Source organism: Dromaius novaehollandiae, chromosome 2 (genome assembly GCF_036370855.1).
Source record: "Dromaius novaehollandiae isolate bDroNov1 chromosome 2, bDroNov1.hap1, whole genome shotgun sequence".
In the NCBI taxonomy this organism is placed as follows: Eukaryota; Metazoa; Chordata; class Aves; order Casuariiformes; family Dromaiidae; genus Dromaius; species Dromaius novaehollandiae.
Genome location: NC_088099.1, coordinates 27,575,548 through 27,589,485, shown reverse-complemented (window position 1 = coordinate 27,589,485; position 13,938 = coordinate 27,575,548). Strand labels below are relative to the sequence as shown.

Sequence of the window (13,938 nt, the reverse complement as noted above, 5' to 3'; positions counted from 1 at the left end):
GTAGGCATTTATAATATCATTATGTAGAACAGAAGCATGGAAACTACATTAGTCAGTTTTCAACACTGAAGTCTACCTTCTGAGAGGAATGTTTTTAATGCTCGATAACCAAAGCTTTAGCTGGCAGACTAGGGAATCTTATGGTCAACTATAAAAATATTCTTCCTGTTATTTTCCCAGTTCAATGTTTTATACATTAATAAAGCTGGTGAAAGAGAGGTTAGTTTATGTAGCCTTTGTTGTTTATCTTCCCTGTGTCATTCAATCATGCATGAATTTTATGGATTCAGTATCAGCTAGCAGAGTAATTTCAAAAGTGTTATTGTTGCTATACTTCAGAGAAATTGTTCTTTCTGAAGAGCTGATCATATTTGAATAGATATTTAATGGTGATTAATATATCCCGTACACTATATAGCACCTAAACAGCTGTGCCCTGATATTCCTCAGAACCAAATCAAAACAGCCAGAGCCCAGTATACTTGAAGAACACAAAGTAAGGACCTTTTTGTGTGTCTGACCTCTCAAAAGTTGGCTAAAAGTCAGTCTTTTTCTTGCAAGTGTTAAGAACACAGGCCCTCTTCCTAACAAAATATTGTTGCTTTCTTTTTAATACTTGTGAAGGAAAAAGATCCCAGAAGGAATGGCTGTGGAAAATATCAGAATGTAAACACAAAATATTATTCCTCCAGGCAGTAGGTAGTGTTCCCATTACTCTCCATATGATTCAGAGGGAAGGATGCGTAACAAAGGCTGCAAGCCATATTTATATGCTTCATGATTGATGGATATTGCTGGAAGGCACATTGGTCTCCGGAATAATTCAGAGCACTTTAAGAAGATAGTTTCAAAAAGATAAGGTCATGGGCCACAAAGCCTTTCTTGTTGCATTCAGTTGTTTCTCGTGTTATGATGATACACGAGGCTTAACCAACTTTTCTGTAACGCAGGTGAAAGAACATACCTATAAAGCTCAAGTAAGTTAAATTTAGATTTAATGAATTGGCTTGTGCTCTCACATCTATGTAAAACAGATATAATTCTGATGAAGTCAGAGGAGTAACCCTGAAAAAAACAGGTGCTAAGCAAGGAAAGAATTAGTCAAAAAACTACTGGGTATATTTGAAAGAGGTGCCAGAAGCCAGTTATCATATAGTCTTATTGACAGGTTTGACCCAGGGTAACAGTACTTTGGAATGTAACACCTAATTTGGACTGCAAAAAATGAATGGCTCAAAGTTTTGTATTTTGTTATGCGCTTATTTTTTATTCTTGAAGATTTATGAATTGTGTCTGACCTGTGTCTAGTTTCCTTGAATGACTTACCCTAGGAAAAAGTTTGAAATTAAATTATTTAAACAAGAGAAGGGAGTAAGGGCATATTCTAGATATCTTATATTCACCTGCTTTTATTTATGCTCTCTTATTTTTATGCCTAATTTTTTTCATGATATGTAAGATTTTTCATGATAATTTCAACCTTTGTTTACTCATGAAGTTAATAACAATAAACCCTTTGACCTTAAAGATGTTAATATTTGTTGATTTTCTAAAGAAGAAAACAGCTACAGTTTCTGTCAGTGTAAGAGCAACATACTGTTTACTATTTTATATAGTTTTTATAAAACACAGTTTGATTTAAACTGAAGAAATATTGCTGTGGTCTTACTAGTATTCCCAAGAAAATGGGACTTGTGTCCTTTTATGTTATACTGTTCAGAAATCTTTTAAATAAGCAACCTCTTTTCCAGTCTTTGTGGTAATATGTTGCTTGATGACAGGAATTATATGAAAGTGAAAACAGTTCTTTGAAAGGTTTCATTTTATACAACTAGTGAAAGATCTGTTGAATATAATTTTGCCTTAATTGTAAGTGGCTTTTGCTCAGAAAAGTAAAATACGTATGTCACAACAGGAGAAGAAGAAATAGTATCCATTCACATGCCATACGCATAAATCTGAGGTATTCTCATCATCCAGAAAACAAGGGCAATATTTATATTATAATACCTGTTATTAACACAGTGCCTAACTTAGATTTGTCATCAAGTTAAGGAGCTTGCTTTTCAATGTCCTGAGCCAGGGCATTCTCCAAAACTTCAGGCATCACAGTACAGATGATCAACATTCGTGAAGTCACTGGCATAATGGTACTAATTGTAAAAGATACTTTTCTGCCACCTTGGTTAATTGCCCTTACATGCTCCCACTACGACTTTCCCTGAATGGCCATGAGACTTGAATATTACTTGTGGGAGTTGTTTAGTGATGTCATGCATGTCACATATGATGGGATACCGACAGGACATGTGCTTCCAAATCCCACAGTTATTTCTGTCCCCTCCTCCTACACATACAAGCACACACATAAAGAACCCTGGTTATTTCTGCTGCTTCCAATGCAAATGAAGTTTTCTGTTAACAAGATGATGTGTACCTTTGGGGTCAAGTCATTTAGTCAGAAAAAAGTGCTAATAAACTTTTGCTTTTACGATAATACAATACAATCTGTGTTAAATTTAATTCAACACCATTTTTGGAAATCGCCTGTGATCAACAGGAATCTCTAAATCCACACAAATCTCCTAAAGGTACCACTGAACACTAAAGATAGAAGCATGTGATTCATTCCCCTGTCACAGACTCTGCCAAAAGCAGCCCCCTCAACAGAATGAAAATCTGCTCAAGTCTCAGTTAAGACTCTTTCTGAACCCTATTTTGATCTTCTAGAAACTCACAGTTTCCCTGGGATTCTTTCCATATTTTGCTGCCTGTGGCTTAGTGACTGCACCTCTTAGCACTTCAGAGCTCAGGAGCCTCGAGTCCTCATCCTACCTGAGACTTTCAACACCTTAATGTTTGTTATGTGTAACAAGCGATTTCGGGTTGAACATTTCCAAGAGACACAAGAAAAAGAAAAGATGCATTTAGCAGCTCTATAGCTTACCAGATAAGGATAATTATATATTCTAGTTGCATTTAGTCATAATGAGTTAAGGAACAGCAGTATTTTCCCTAATTTATATGCCATTATACGCAGTGCAAATGGTTGAGAGATTTACCTATCCACTTATCTGTAGAGTCTGCATATCCTATGCATCCTAGCTAATTCTAAAATGTTCCTGGATAGTTTTACAAGGTCCTGCAGAAGGGATATGTAGCGTAATGGAAATGGCTCCTGAGGCCCAGGTGGACCTTCAGCATTAACTGGGGGTGAATGGAAGTGTCTGGGCAGCTTCTCCCTACCTGGTGACAAAAATGTGTGCCACAGGCTGTGGCACTACCATGCAGGAGGGTGAAGTTGCTGTAGCTTCCTTTCCAGGCTGAGTTTCTCCTTGATATTGTTTCAAGAGTGGTTGTTGCTGGATCATGACAAGCTGAACTGCTCTGGCCTTGCTGCCTTAGGAAAGGGAACATTATATATCCCGGGCAGAGAGAAGCCCCCAGCTCTTCAGAGGGCACAGAAATGCCTCCGACCTTAGAAACATTGAAAGCTTCCAGGTTTTAAAACTGGCATTTCCATGTCTCTGACAGGTGGTGAACTAACAGATTGGAAACTAATCTTATTTCCTTTAGGGACTTGATAATATTATAGCCATGAGTTTGCATTTTAAAACTGCCTTCCAAAGTCTGCTGTCTAAATCTATTTTTGGTGGCTAAGAGGCACTTCTGCAGAGATATTTAGCATAAAGAGGTCCCAGTGAGTTACTGAGTACAATGACAGGAACCTTGTCAATATGGAAAAAAAAACATGTGCCAGCACTATTCTTTTATCTGCATTAATATGCAGAATAAAGCAGTCTAATCGTCTTTTCTAGACTTAAAGACAAATGCTCTTTTTGAACAACCCTTGTGATAATTTAGGAAAGACTGACTGACTATAACGATACTAAATATTTCAGAGCCTACCATACAATATATAGTAAAAATACGCTGAGGTTGTATTTTGTGCGAGCGAGCAAACTTCAATGTTTTAAAAGTAAATTACGAATATGTGAAAGCCATTCCTCCTTCCCTGGACATGAAAGGGTAACACAGGCCTGGTGTAGCTGTTAGTGCTCTTAGTTTTGACCTTTCTTGGTAAACAAACATCAGATTAGATTTAAAAGCACAAATGACATTAGATTCTCCGGTGCACAGATATATGCTGTACAAGTCTGCCTACAGTATTTTTAAAAATTCCCTTTCATTTTAAAATATGACAAGATAATTCTTGTTATTAACACATGTTCTGTTCGGTACAACTGAATACTGCATATGGGAACCACTCTCCAAAGGAAATTGTAAACTATAAAAATCCAAAATATCAAATCAAATTACTTGTTATAATTGGCATTGTGTCCTTTGCCAGCTTACATACCTGTTACCCTATTGCATAATCTCTCTAGTTTTCCTAGTGAGTAGCTAGCCAGATTTTCCTTTGTAATGGATTTTAGACATTACTTATTTTTCAGTATAAGATGATACAGTAATTTGATTCTTTATGGATTAATGAAGGTTACCGTGGTATTATGAGGTGGCAAAGTTACAAATAAAATTGCAGTCATTTAGATCAATGTGCAAATTATTCTCTGATATCAAAGTTTGTGGACAAGTTAATTCCAGACAGTTAACTGCAGACTAGCCATACTAATTTTCATAAATTTTTTGAAGCAAATTATTGCTTTGAGCAATGTGTGCTAAGGTGTAATTTGTTAAATATTTTGTATTCTGGAACACTGTGCATTAATAGTTACAGTCATTCATTTATTTAGTCATTCAGAATTTGATAATAAACTTGTAGTAGTCTATTGATCTAATTCAATAGTATTCTATTAATCTAATTCAGATATCTTGGGAGCTGTTCCCTGCTTTAGAAATGTCAGGAATTGCTTGATAATCTGATCTTTAATCTGAGACTTGCTAAACATCTCCATAACACAACTCTTTCATCATTTCTGTTAGAAAAATGAAAGACAGTGATAACAAGAAGGGCCAGTCAGTTAGAATAAAGAAGTGAAATGGCCTTCCTGCCTCAGCAGAGTGGAAGGATGGTAGATTGGCATGCAGAAAACCAGTAGGTTTCACTTATGAAGTCTAGGTAGGTCAGAAGAATCTTATTAAATATCTTTCTCTGATATCTGTGTTTTCCTTACAAGAATCTAGCTTTACAATCATATCTTCCTTTTCATAATATATTATTTTTTTCCTTTTCACTTTAATTTTTTCCTTAAACCTATTTAAAAAATGTCATAGACATGCACAGACTATAACTGCTATGGGCCAATATTAAAGTTCATCGTTTTGCTGAATTTGTGCTTACAGTCCACATTCATTTATAGCACAGTTTATGAGATGTGCTACTGTAAGTGTGAGTCTTCTCTAGGCTGATCTGGCATGCTAATTACCATGTTGATCGGTATCACCACATCTTCATCATTGTGCCAGTGGCGGAAAACTGGGATGTTCTGTTGTGAATATTCTATTGTAAATATTCTATTGTAAATATGTTAATGTCTATTACTGTAGTCTATATTAATTGCCATCGCTTCACACTTATTTTTAAGTTTGCTCAATATGATTTCCTTTAGTGACTTCATTTTATGCTCTCCACAACATATAGGTATGGTCATATGTGTGCAGTTTTGTTACCTTCTACTATTTCCCCATGGAGACATTGAGAATATCCTAGGTATGGAAAGGGTGGAGTGACCTATTAGCAAGGGATGTGTCAGTTTCAAAGGTTCAAGGACTGTTCAAAATCTGTTAATATTGACTATGGAAAGTGCCTAAAACAGTTGGGGGAAATGAGGGAAAAGAGACGTTTCATTCTAAAACAACATTCCCACTTTCTAGGGCATCTAGAAGTTAGCATCGTGGAAGCAAAACCTTTCAATTCAACTATATTAAACCTCCAGCCACCTGCTATATTCTCTATCAGCTTTTGTTCAGAATGAGTAACATGTCCATATAATCCTAATGTTTAAATAACTCTATCCATTATCTAAATGATTTTTCCAAAAGAAGTCCAAGATCTTGCACCTGGATTTAAAAAAGTTGGTTGTATTCGTTTTCTAATAGCCACAAGAATTGTGTGTGAAGAAAATTTAAAACCATTTACCAGGGAAAATAAGCTATTTATTTAAAGCATAGTTTGGCATGAGGTGCTGGATGAACACTGCAAGCAGCAGCCAGTCTTACAAAACCACTTTTCCAGTGGTGCTGCCAAGGTGATTGAGGACCTTGGGTCCCTGCCTATAGGCTGGCCTCTGAATGCACTTAATTTAAAAAAAAATCTCGTTTTGTCTGTAAACACCATTCTCTCTGCTTTTCTGCTGTTTCTTTATTTGTAGAGGTCCACTGGGAGGCATTAGTCAAACACTTGATGATTTAGAAGGTGTTCCATGGTATTAAACTCCTGAAATTCATACATGTCTCACAATTTGTCTGCATAACTTTTATCCAAGACTCTATAGCTAAAGAAGTGCTTATCATAAATCACTTGTATACATATAGTAAAGGTAAGTTCTTCACAGCAGTCATTAATAAAAGTCTTTGCTGGACAGAACAGCATGAGAAATTAATGAGTCTGGAAACACTGAGTCACTCCTCCATTCTCTTGTCAACTGTTAGAATTGGGAAATTTGGATTTCTATTGGTTGTGTTTCGTTCTTCCTTCCCATAACACAAGGGAGGGCACTCTTTCTCCCTCTGTGCTTCTTCTAATCCTAAAGCTCCAGGGCATGGAGCAGGAAGCACACTCCAAATAACCAGTGGGATTTCTGATGATGACAGGGACCAAACTCGTTACCAAATATTAACATTCTGAAAGGGATATATCATGAATGGTTTCATGATTGTTTTCACCTTTCTTCCTATTACATCTCTGTAATTTTAGTGTGTCCCAGTGCACTGGAGAGACTAAAACAAGAGAGCGATGCAAGATCCTATCCTCAACAAGGCCCGTCAGGATGGACCTTGAGCACAGACCTGCACAGTGAGCACTCAGCTCCTTAGTTTTTCTGGAGTTCCCCTCATTTTCTTACCTCCTGCATAGGTGAGTAGAGTGGGCTGGGACACTGGCTTTTGGCAGTTCTCTGGGAAGGCCTCAAGGTTTTGACAGAGGCTTTCTCCTTGTAGTCCTGCTCTTGAGTTCATAGGACTGAGGGCAATAGTATCAGCTGCACTGCTTGCTGCCCTAGTGTGCGCTCACTGCGGATGCAACAGCACACAAATGTTTGCCTGTATTGCGCCTCCCTCAGTCTCTTTATCTCTGTTTTCTCACTGCTTCGAGAGTTTCTCACTCCAAGGTATGGTTTTCCCAACACTTTGTCTAACAAATGCTACAAAGGTTTTGAAATATTTTAAACTATAATATAAGAAAGAGAGCATGGGCTCTTCTGAAAAAGGGAGGATTAAAACATCTTATTCAGAATTTTAACAAGCTCTCCAGTACCATATTCAATTGATCTTTTCTTTGTGCTCTGCATGGACCCTTTCTGTTTACTGTATACAGTGCATTGCAAATTGTAAAAGTTATTTACACATAAATTATGCTACTGACAATATTCCAACCAAATAAAACACAATTATTGATATCAAAAGACTGAATAAATCTTTGATCATTTCAGAAGGCTCTGCTGGAATTTAAGACCATAAGGTTACTTTGTTATTGTTTTTTATGCAAATGCATGAAAAATTTGGTTTCAGACCTGAACTAGAAATGTCATAGTAGGTTTAAAGCAGAACACCTTTATGCTGCTCAGAGTATTCCTGACTATTGAAAAAATTACTAGTAGTAGAAGATGTGATGTAAATATTGATAGCAAATTTCACCACTAGGGAGAAAAATCAGATATATCAGATATATGTCAGAAGAAATGTGTGAAAAAAGCCTCTCAAGAAATCCCTAAAGTTAATCAAAGAGCAACAAAATGAAAGGAAGCAGAATAAACTGTGATTAGAAAATTGGTTTTGGTCTCATTGACATTTAAAATATCAGCTAACAGCTCTATTGCATTTTATAGCAGTTTGGCTGACCCTGAATTTCTCTCCCAAGGACTTGCACCCTCAGCAGGGAATGGCTGTGTGTACCTTTGTGTGCAGGATTCTCCTGTCACCAAGAGGACAGGTGCGCCTCCCCAAGCATTTTGGTGGAGCCTTGTGGTGACTGCATTGGGAGACACTCCATGTTTTGGTGGGAAAGCCGTGCACATACCTCACGAGATACACACGGATACTCTATACTGACAGTAAAAACCCTTAGGACAGAAATCGAGGCCTCACTAAATAAGAAGAAATGTGTGTGTATTAATTGCTTGTATAAAGAATTGAGAGATGGATAAGGAGAGGTTTTTGACTTTCAACTCACTTTTTTGTGAGATCGACTTACCCAAAGCATGGAGTCAGCCAGTAGTAACCACCAGGTACTGTCTTTCAGCTGCAAAGAGACCACCTTTTTACATAGTCTAGATAGAAGTAGGCATTTCTAGCTCTATTCTCCTATATCTTACTCCGATTTATTCAGTTCCTATTCTATTTCCTATTCCTAGTCTTGCCTCCAGCAAGATCACTCAGTTGTAAAACATGAAGCAACATTGTAGAAGTCCTTGCTCACTTGAGTGTTAAGTGGATCTTCCCGTTTGAATTACAAGAGAATGAGAAGTACTTTTTCTTTTCTCCAGGAGGCCACTGTCAGCACCCAACAGCCTGCTACAGCAACTTTGAAAGCTTCCCTTGCTTTGAGGATGTTCCTCTCTCCACTCCTGTGAGAGGGTTGGAGTCACTATGAAGCAATGGCACAAGACAAAGTACACACATCACCACACAGAGTGCTGAATGGACGGGTAAGAAAGTGTCCTTTGACAGTACCTGAAATAAATATCTTTATCTAGTGCCCCTACAGTATTTTTACTCTAGGTTTGTCTTTTGCCATCTATTTGTTAAGACTTTAGTGAACTGGTACCTTTGACAAAGGTATCTGATTGGAGGATTTTCAGTAAGATTTGGCACTGTTTAATTCATTCTTTCAGGACTTAGCAACAGTTTTCCCTGTCAGGGACTCATACATCCTTCACATGATAGACCATTGGCCTGGCCAGAACAGAGACAAATGCCTCTGCTGATGACCTTCTAAAGACTTAATCCCAGGAGTCTCTTGAGTTAAGATTGAAGTGGTTTATTACTGATTTCACAGGTAATTGGCTTTAAGGCCTGATCTATAAGCTTTACTGAAGAACAGTAATTCAAAGTTAGAAAGTTATTCACCTCCAGTATTTGTCTGTGCTCAGGAGGTCTCATGTTCACCAGGCATTCTGGGTCACAAAGGAACTAAAATCTTTCCTCATGTTACTATTCCAAGATTAAATGCAAATCAGAAATACAGCAATATGCCATAGTACTGCTTTCTCTTACCTCATCATTCATACTTTATGTAACTTACAGAATTGTGCCAAAATACTGGAAGATAAGGCCATGACAAATTCTCCCAGTAAAAGAAAAAAGCTGCAAGGTCTTTGTACAGCCTTGCTCATTGAAATGGATCTTTCTCTCCACTGGTCAGCTGTCCACAGGCTGCTTACAAATTAGCTGATATTGAATGGCCATCTTCAACAGACTTTGCCTCCTGCTCTTCTGCTATAGTCACAAAAAAGTCTCTGACAAAGCCATGTACCCTAGGAACACATCTAGTGTCTCAGGAACAAAATCTCTTCTCTAGGCTATTTAAGACTGGGACAATCCGGTGTGCAGTGATGTTAAGCACTTTAAGGACAATAATAAGAAAACAATGGAAAATGTTTCCTTTTCCAAAAGACGAATTTTTATTTTTCATGATGAACCACTCAGTTCAAACTTTCATTAATGCCAATAGGATGTTTGCCAGATGAAGTGTCATAGGGTTTGGCTACACACACAAACACACACTCACACACATACAGACAGAAGGCTTCTACATCTAATCAGACCAAAAGCCCACTCAGATCAGAAAGCTCATTGCTCATGGTACTGTGGCCTTTGGACCCAGCTGTCCAGAAGTTCCTTAAATCAAGCATCCTTTTCTCATAATTTTATTTAATTCCTATGAACTGAGAGACTTCAGTTAAGTGTTTTATTTCATCCATCACTAGGCAAAAATATTCAATAAACTTATAGCTCCTTGTAAACACTGCACTCAGTATTTTCTATGAAGTTCTGTAAGAAGTTTAATGCACATAATGAGATACTTCATAAGTAATCAATAGTCACTTATAAGGCAAAAACTCTAGGAAGAGAGTAGTTTTCATTTAATTTCAATCTCTGCTGCATTTTTCAATCTGATATTGTTTAGTTTGGATTGGGTGAAAAGAGATTCTTCAACAGCTTCTGAAAGTCAATCATGGTCAGACAGTGCTCAGGCTCTCTGTTGAAACTGGCAATATGTCAGGTAGCAACAAGTTTCTTTTTAAAGTAGAATAAAGCCAGCAACTCTTTTCATGGATGGATATTACCTTATAACTATGACAGCCTTGACCTCCATTTTAAGCCGTGCCCCTCAGCATGGTGCATATTCCTGTGTTGCTCTTATCTGCCTTAAAGAGGCTGGATATTTAGTCAATATTACTGCACAGTGAACTTCTCTCTTGTGTACTCACAATAGCAAAATCTACTGCAAATCTCCAGCTGCTACAGAGCAGGTTCCCACACTGAACTTTTCTTGCTTACTGACAAGAACGGTGCTCTGGAAATGCTATATTTCACAGAAAGGGCACTTTGCAAGCTCTTCTTAGTAGTACTGCTTCTTAGGTGTTCAACTGTTTGTGCATCCCATGACTCTTCGCTTTCTCATTCACAGTGCCAAATAAGACTACTTACTCTGAATACATTTGTACACCATGACCCTGATGCCTTTTTTGCAGCCATTTCTTTCCAGGATGGTCTTTCTGGACCATAGCATAAGCTACATTATTTCACTGTAGTGTTATGACTTTGTCAAAACATATTTGACATGTCAAACGCTTACCTGCATTTGACCCTGCTTAGCAAATGATCCACGGCATTATCTACCACTCTGTCCATCTATGCCATCTGCAAATTTTTTCAGCAAAAATGCCATAGTGTTTTCCAGGTCATGGAGAAACTCCAGCTAGCATTTGGCCAAGAACAAGGTCACAGTGGCCCCTCAGTAGCTGTAGTTCATCTGCAAACTGCTTGCAGGCAGAAAACACTGGTACAGGTAGGAAAGGAAAAAGAAAAAGGAAAATAAAAGAAATAAAAAATAAAAGAAAAATAAAGAAACTCCCCATAACATACCTTTAGGGGTTTGTTCTGGAATCAGGAAAAGTAGTGCCTGAAGAAACAAATCTTCATGGTCTACACACAGCTACTATAGCTCTAAGTGAAGACTAGTGGGACTGACATGTCACCCTGCAGTAAATGACAATACTTTATGGCAATCACCCTCACAGAAACTCGCAGAAACTGCCTATCTGCCACATTTCCTGCCTCCTGTCCCTTTCTGGGCGGTAGTGACTCACACCATCAACTTAGAAAAAAAAGTGAAGCACAAACTCAGTAACAATGTTCTCACTCGTCTATGTGCTAATTTTACCCTGTTGGTTTAGTTTGGATAAATGAAATGCTTGCCCTCATATCCTGGGTCTAGAGTTCATACCTTAGGAAACAAGTGTTTTCATATTCTTTGATTAAATGGAATATATTCTGTGGAAAAAAAAAGGATCAAGAAAGGGAAGAATCTCTCTGCAATGGCAGATCAGCAGTATGCAAAAACCTTGGTAATGCTATTTCTAGTCCTTCAGAAGCCAGCTCAGGTGTGTCAGCTCAGATAGTTCCGTTCTTTGCTCTTCAGAGCAGACATACCTCCTCAGTGCTGAGAGACTTGCACTGCACAGCTCCGTAACTATAGATAGCCTGAGCTTAACAAATAAAGACCGACTTTTGCCATCATCCACTTGCATTTTAAACAAAAATATTTCTTAAATAAAATCACATCCAGTTCTATTTTCCTCTTCAACTGCTGTCTCTGGACCTCTTTATTTGTCATTCACCATGAAAAAAACACACCTGAAAGAGGAGTGATAACTTTGCAAGAGATGCTGGCATTTCAAGTCTGTGACATTGCAACCATTTGCTTGCAACACATGATAAACATGCAAGGAATCAGATAGCAAAAGAAATAAGATGACAAAAATAGGAAACCAGCAGAAACATTTGTCATTGAATATTTATATATTTGGTGCACACCTAGGACTATTTTTTGAAAAACAGAACATTCAAAGTCAAGGATTGCTACCATACTGTTTAATAGCACCATTTTATGATGTCAAGATTGTAATATTATGATCTATGATCTTAAAAGAGTAGCTATTTATAACAGGATCCTGCCAATAATTGCTTTTTCAGTTCACGGTAGCTGAAATCAAAATAATTTTGGCTCAACCTGAACTAAGTTTGAATATTCTGGTCTCTCACCATATTACAATTGCCAAGAATTATCATTATCTTGTGAAATAAACCTTTTCTTTCAACCCAAAACAAAATATTACAGTTTCAAGGACAGGAATGAAGTGCAACTGGATTTGAAGTCTAGGTTCACAGATTAGAATAGAAGTCTTGGTAGGCTGTGGATATTCCTCACCCTTTTCACAACAATTCTGTATGGAAGATATTCACCTGCAGTGTAAAGTGTGGGAAGGAGGTCATGAGATGTGCAAAATGCAGCAGTCCTAAGGCCCTGTAGCAGTATTTGTAAATGGAAATGGTTTGGCTTTTTTGCTGAAACGAAGATGTATTTTTCTTTTTAGCTATTCCCTTGTTTAAACAATTTTGGAACTGCAGAAAGGAAACACTATTCACAAGATGATAGTAATTCCAGCCTGCCCTCCTGCTCCTTCTCCAGAGGAAACGAAGTCCATCAGTGCCTGAAGTTTGATGACAGAGTATCATGTTATGCTCACCAAAATGCTGCTTTCTTCTTGATGACAAAGCAGCTTTCAAGTATGCTTTCATCTTCCCATGATGTAAGGCCATTTACTTCCCATATATTTCCATAAAACCTGGTTTATCTTTTTTCCACTCGAGGACTGCCAAGTCTTACAGGAACAGGTTGCTTGCACTCCAGTGTGTCCACATCTCCTGGGATGTTTCAGGTATATTTAAGCAGGACTTCCCGTAGCTAATAAGAATAACTCCAAAGTATTAAAGTAGACTCTATTTATCTTTTGTAGAAGTTTATTCATCATCCAACTAGAAGAGCTTTATTTCCTATTCATGATATCAGTGGTAAAATCATGTTGCTCTATTCATTTTAGTTGGTCTTTCCCCAATTAAAAGAGAGGAGAATTAGGCTCAGTATCTCTGAGTCAGTCTTTCAGAACCAAACCTCATTAGAGCTGAGACTATCCAAAAACCATGAATAAGAATATTGTCTCAGGCAATTGAAGAAAAAACTACCTGATCATTTATTTTTCTGTAAAAAAATATATTTTTAAAATGTAAAAAGGAATAGGAATGATAAGTGGAATGCTCAAAAAGTCAGCCTTACAACATTTCTCCCACCAGAGGATTTTATTTATGACAGAAGTGAAGGCAGAGCCACTGTAACAGATATTGTACATATCTGTACAGACATGGCTTGATTTTTATGCAGGGTTAAGACATCCGTATTCCAGGAAACTATTACCAAAATGCAATTGTTTCTACACTACTACTCCCTTATGATTTCTGCTCTTTAATCATAAGAGGAGGTAGGTTCTCTGCAGCATGGAGTATTATCAGTAACAGGTTGGGAGAAGGAACTTAGAGAAAAATTATATTTTGCAGCTTTCCGACAAAATGCATCAGCTATTGTTACAGTAGTGTCCATAGGTCCCCAGCCCTGACAGCCAGACAGCAGCTCAGCTTGGAAGCCAAGCAATCAGAAACCTGCCTAGCACTTGAGTAGGAGAACCGCTGCACACCCCC

General features: G+C 37.7%; 1 long non-coding RNA gene across 1 annotated transcript in view; it reads left to right on the top strand.

Moving 5' to 3' along the window:
- The window catches only part of LOC135327283 (uncharacterized), a 43,644-nt gene extending 34,827 nt beyond the window's left edge, over positions 1 to 8,817 (top strand). The window contains exons 2-3 of the long non-coding RNA XR_010387386.1: positions 6,878 to 7,036; positions 8,664 to 8,817. This is a non-coding gene — a long non-coding RNA (uncharacterized LOC135327283). The remainder of the gene's footprint in view (positions 1 to 6,877; positions 7,037 to 8,663) is intronic.
- Positions 8,818 to 13,938: the final 5,121 nt, after the last annotated feature.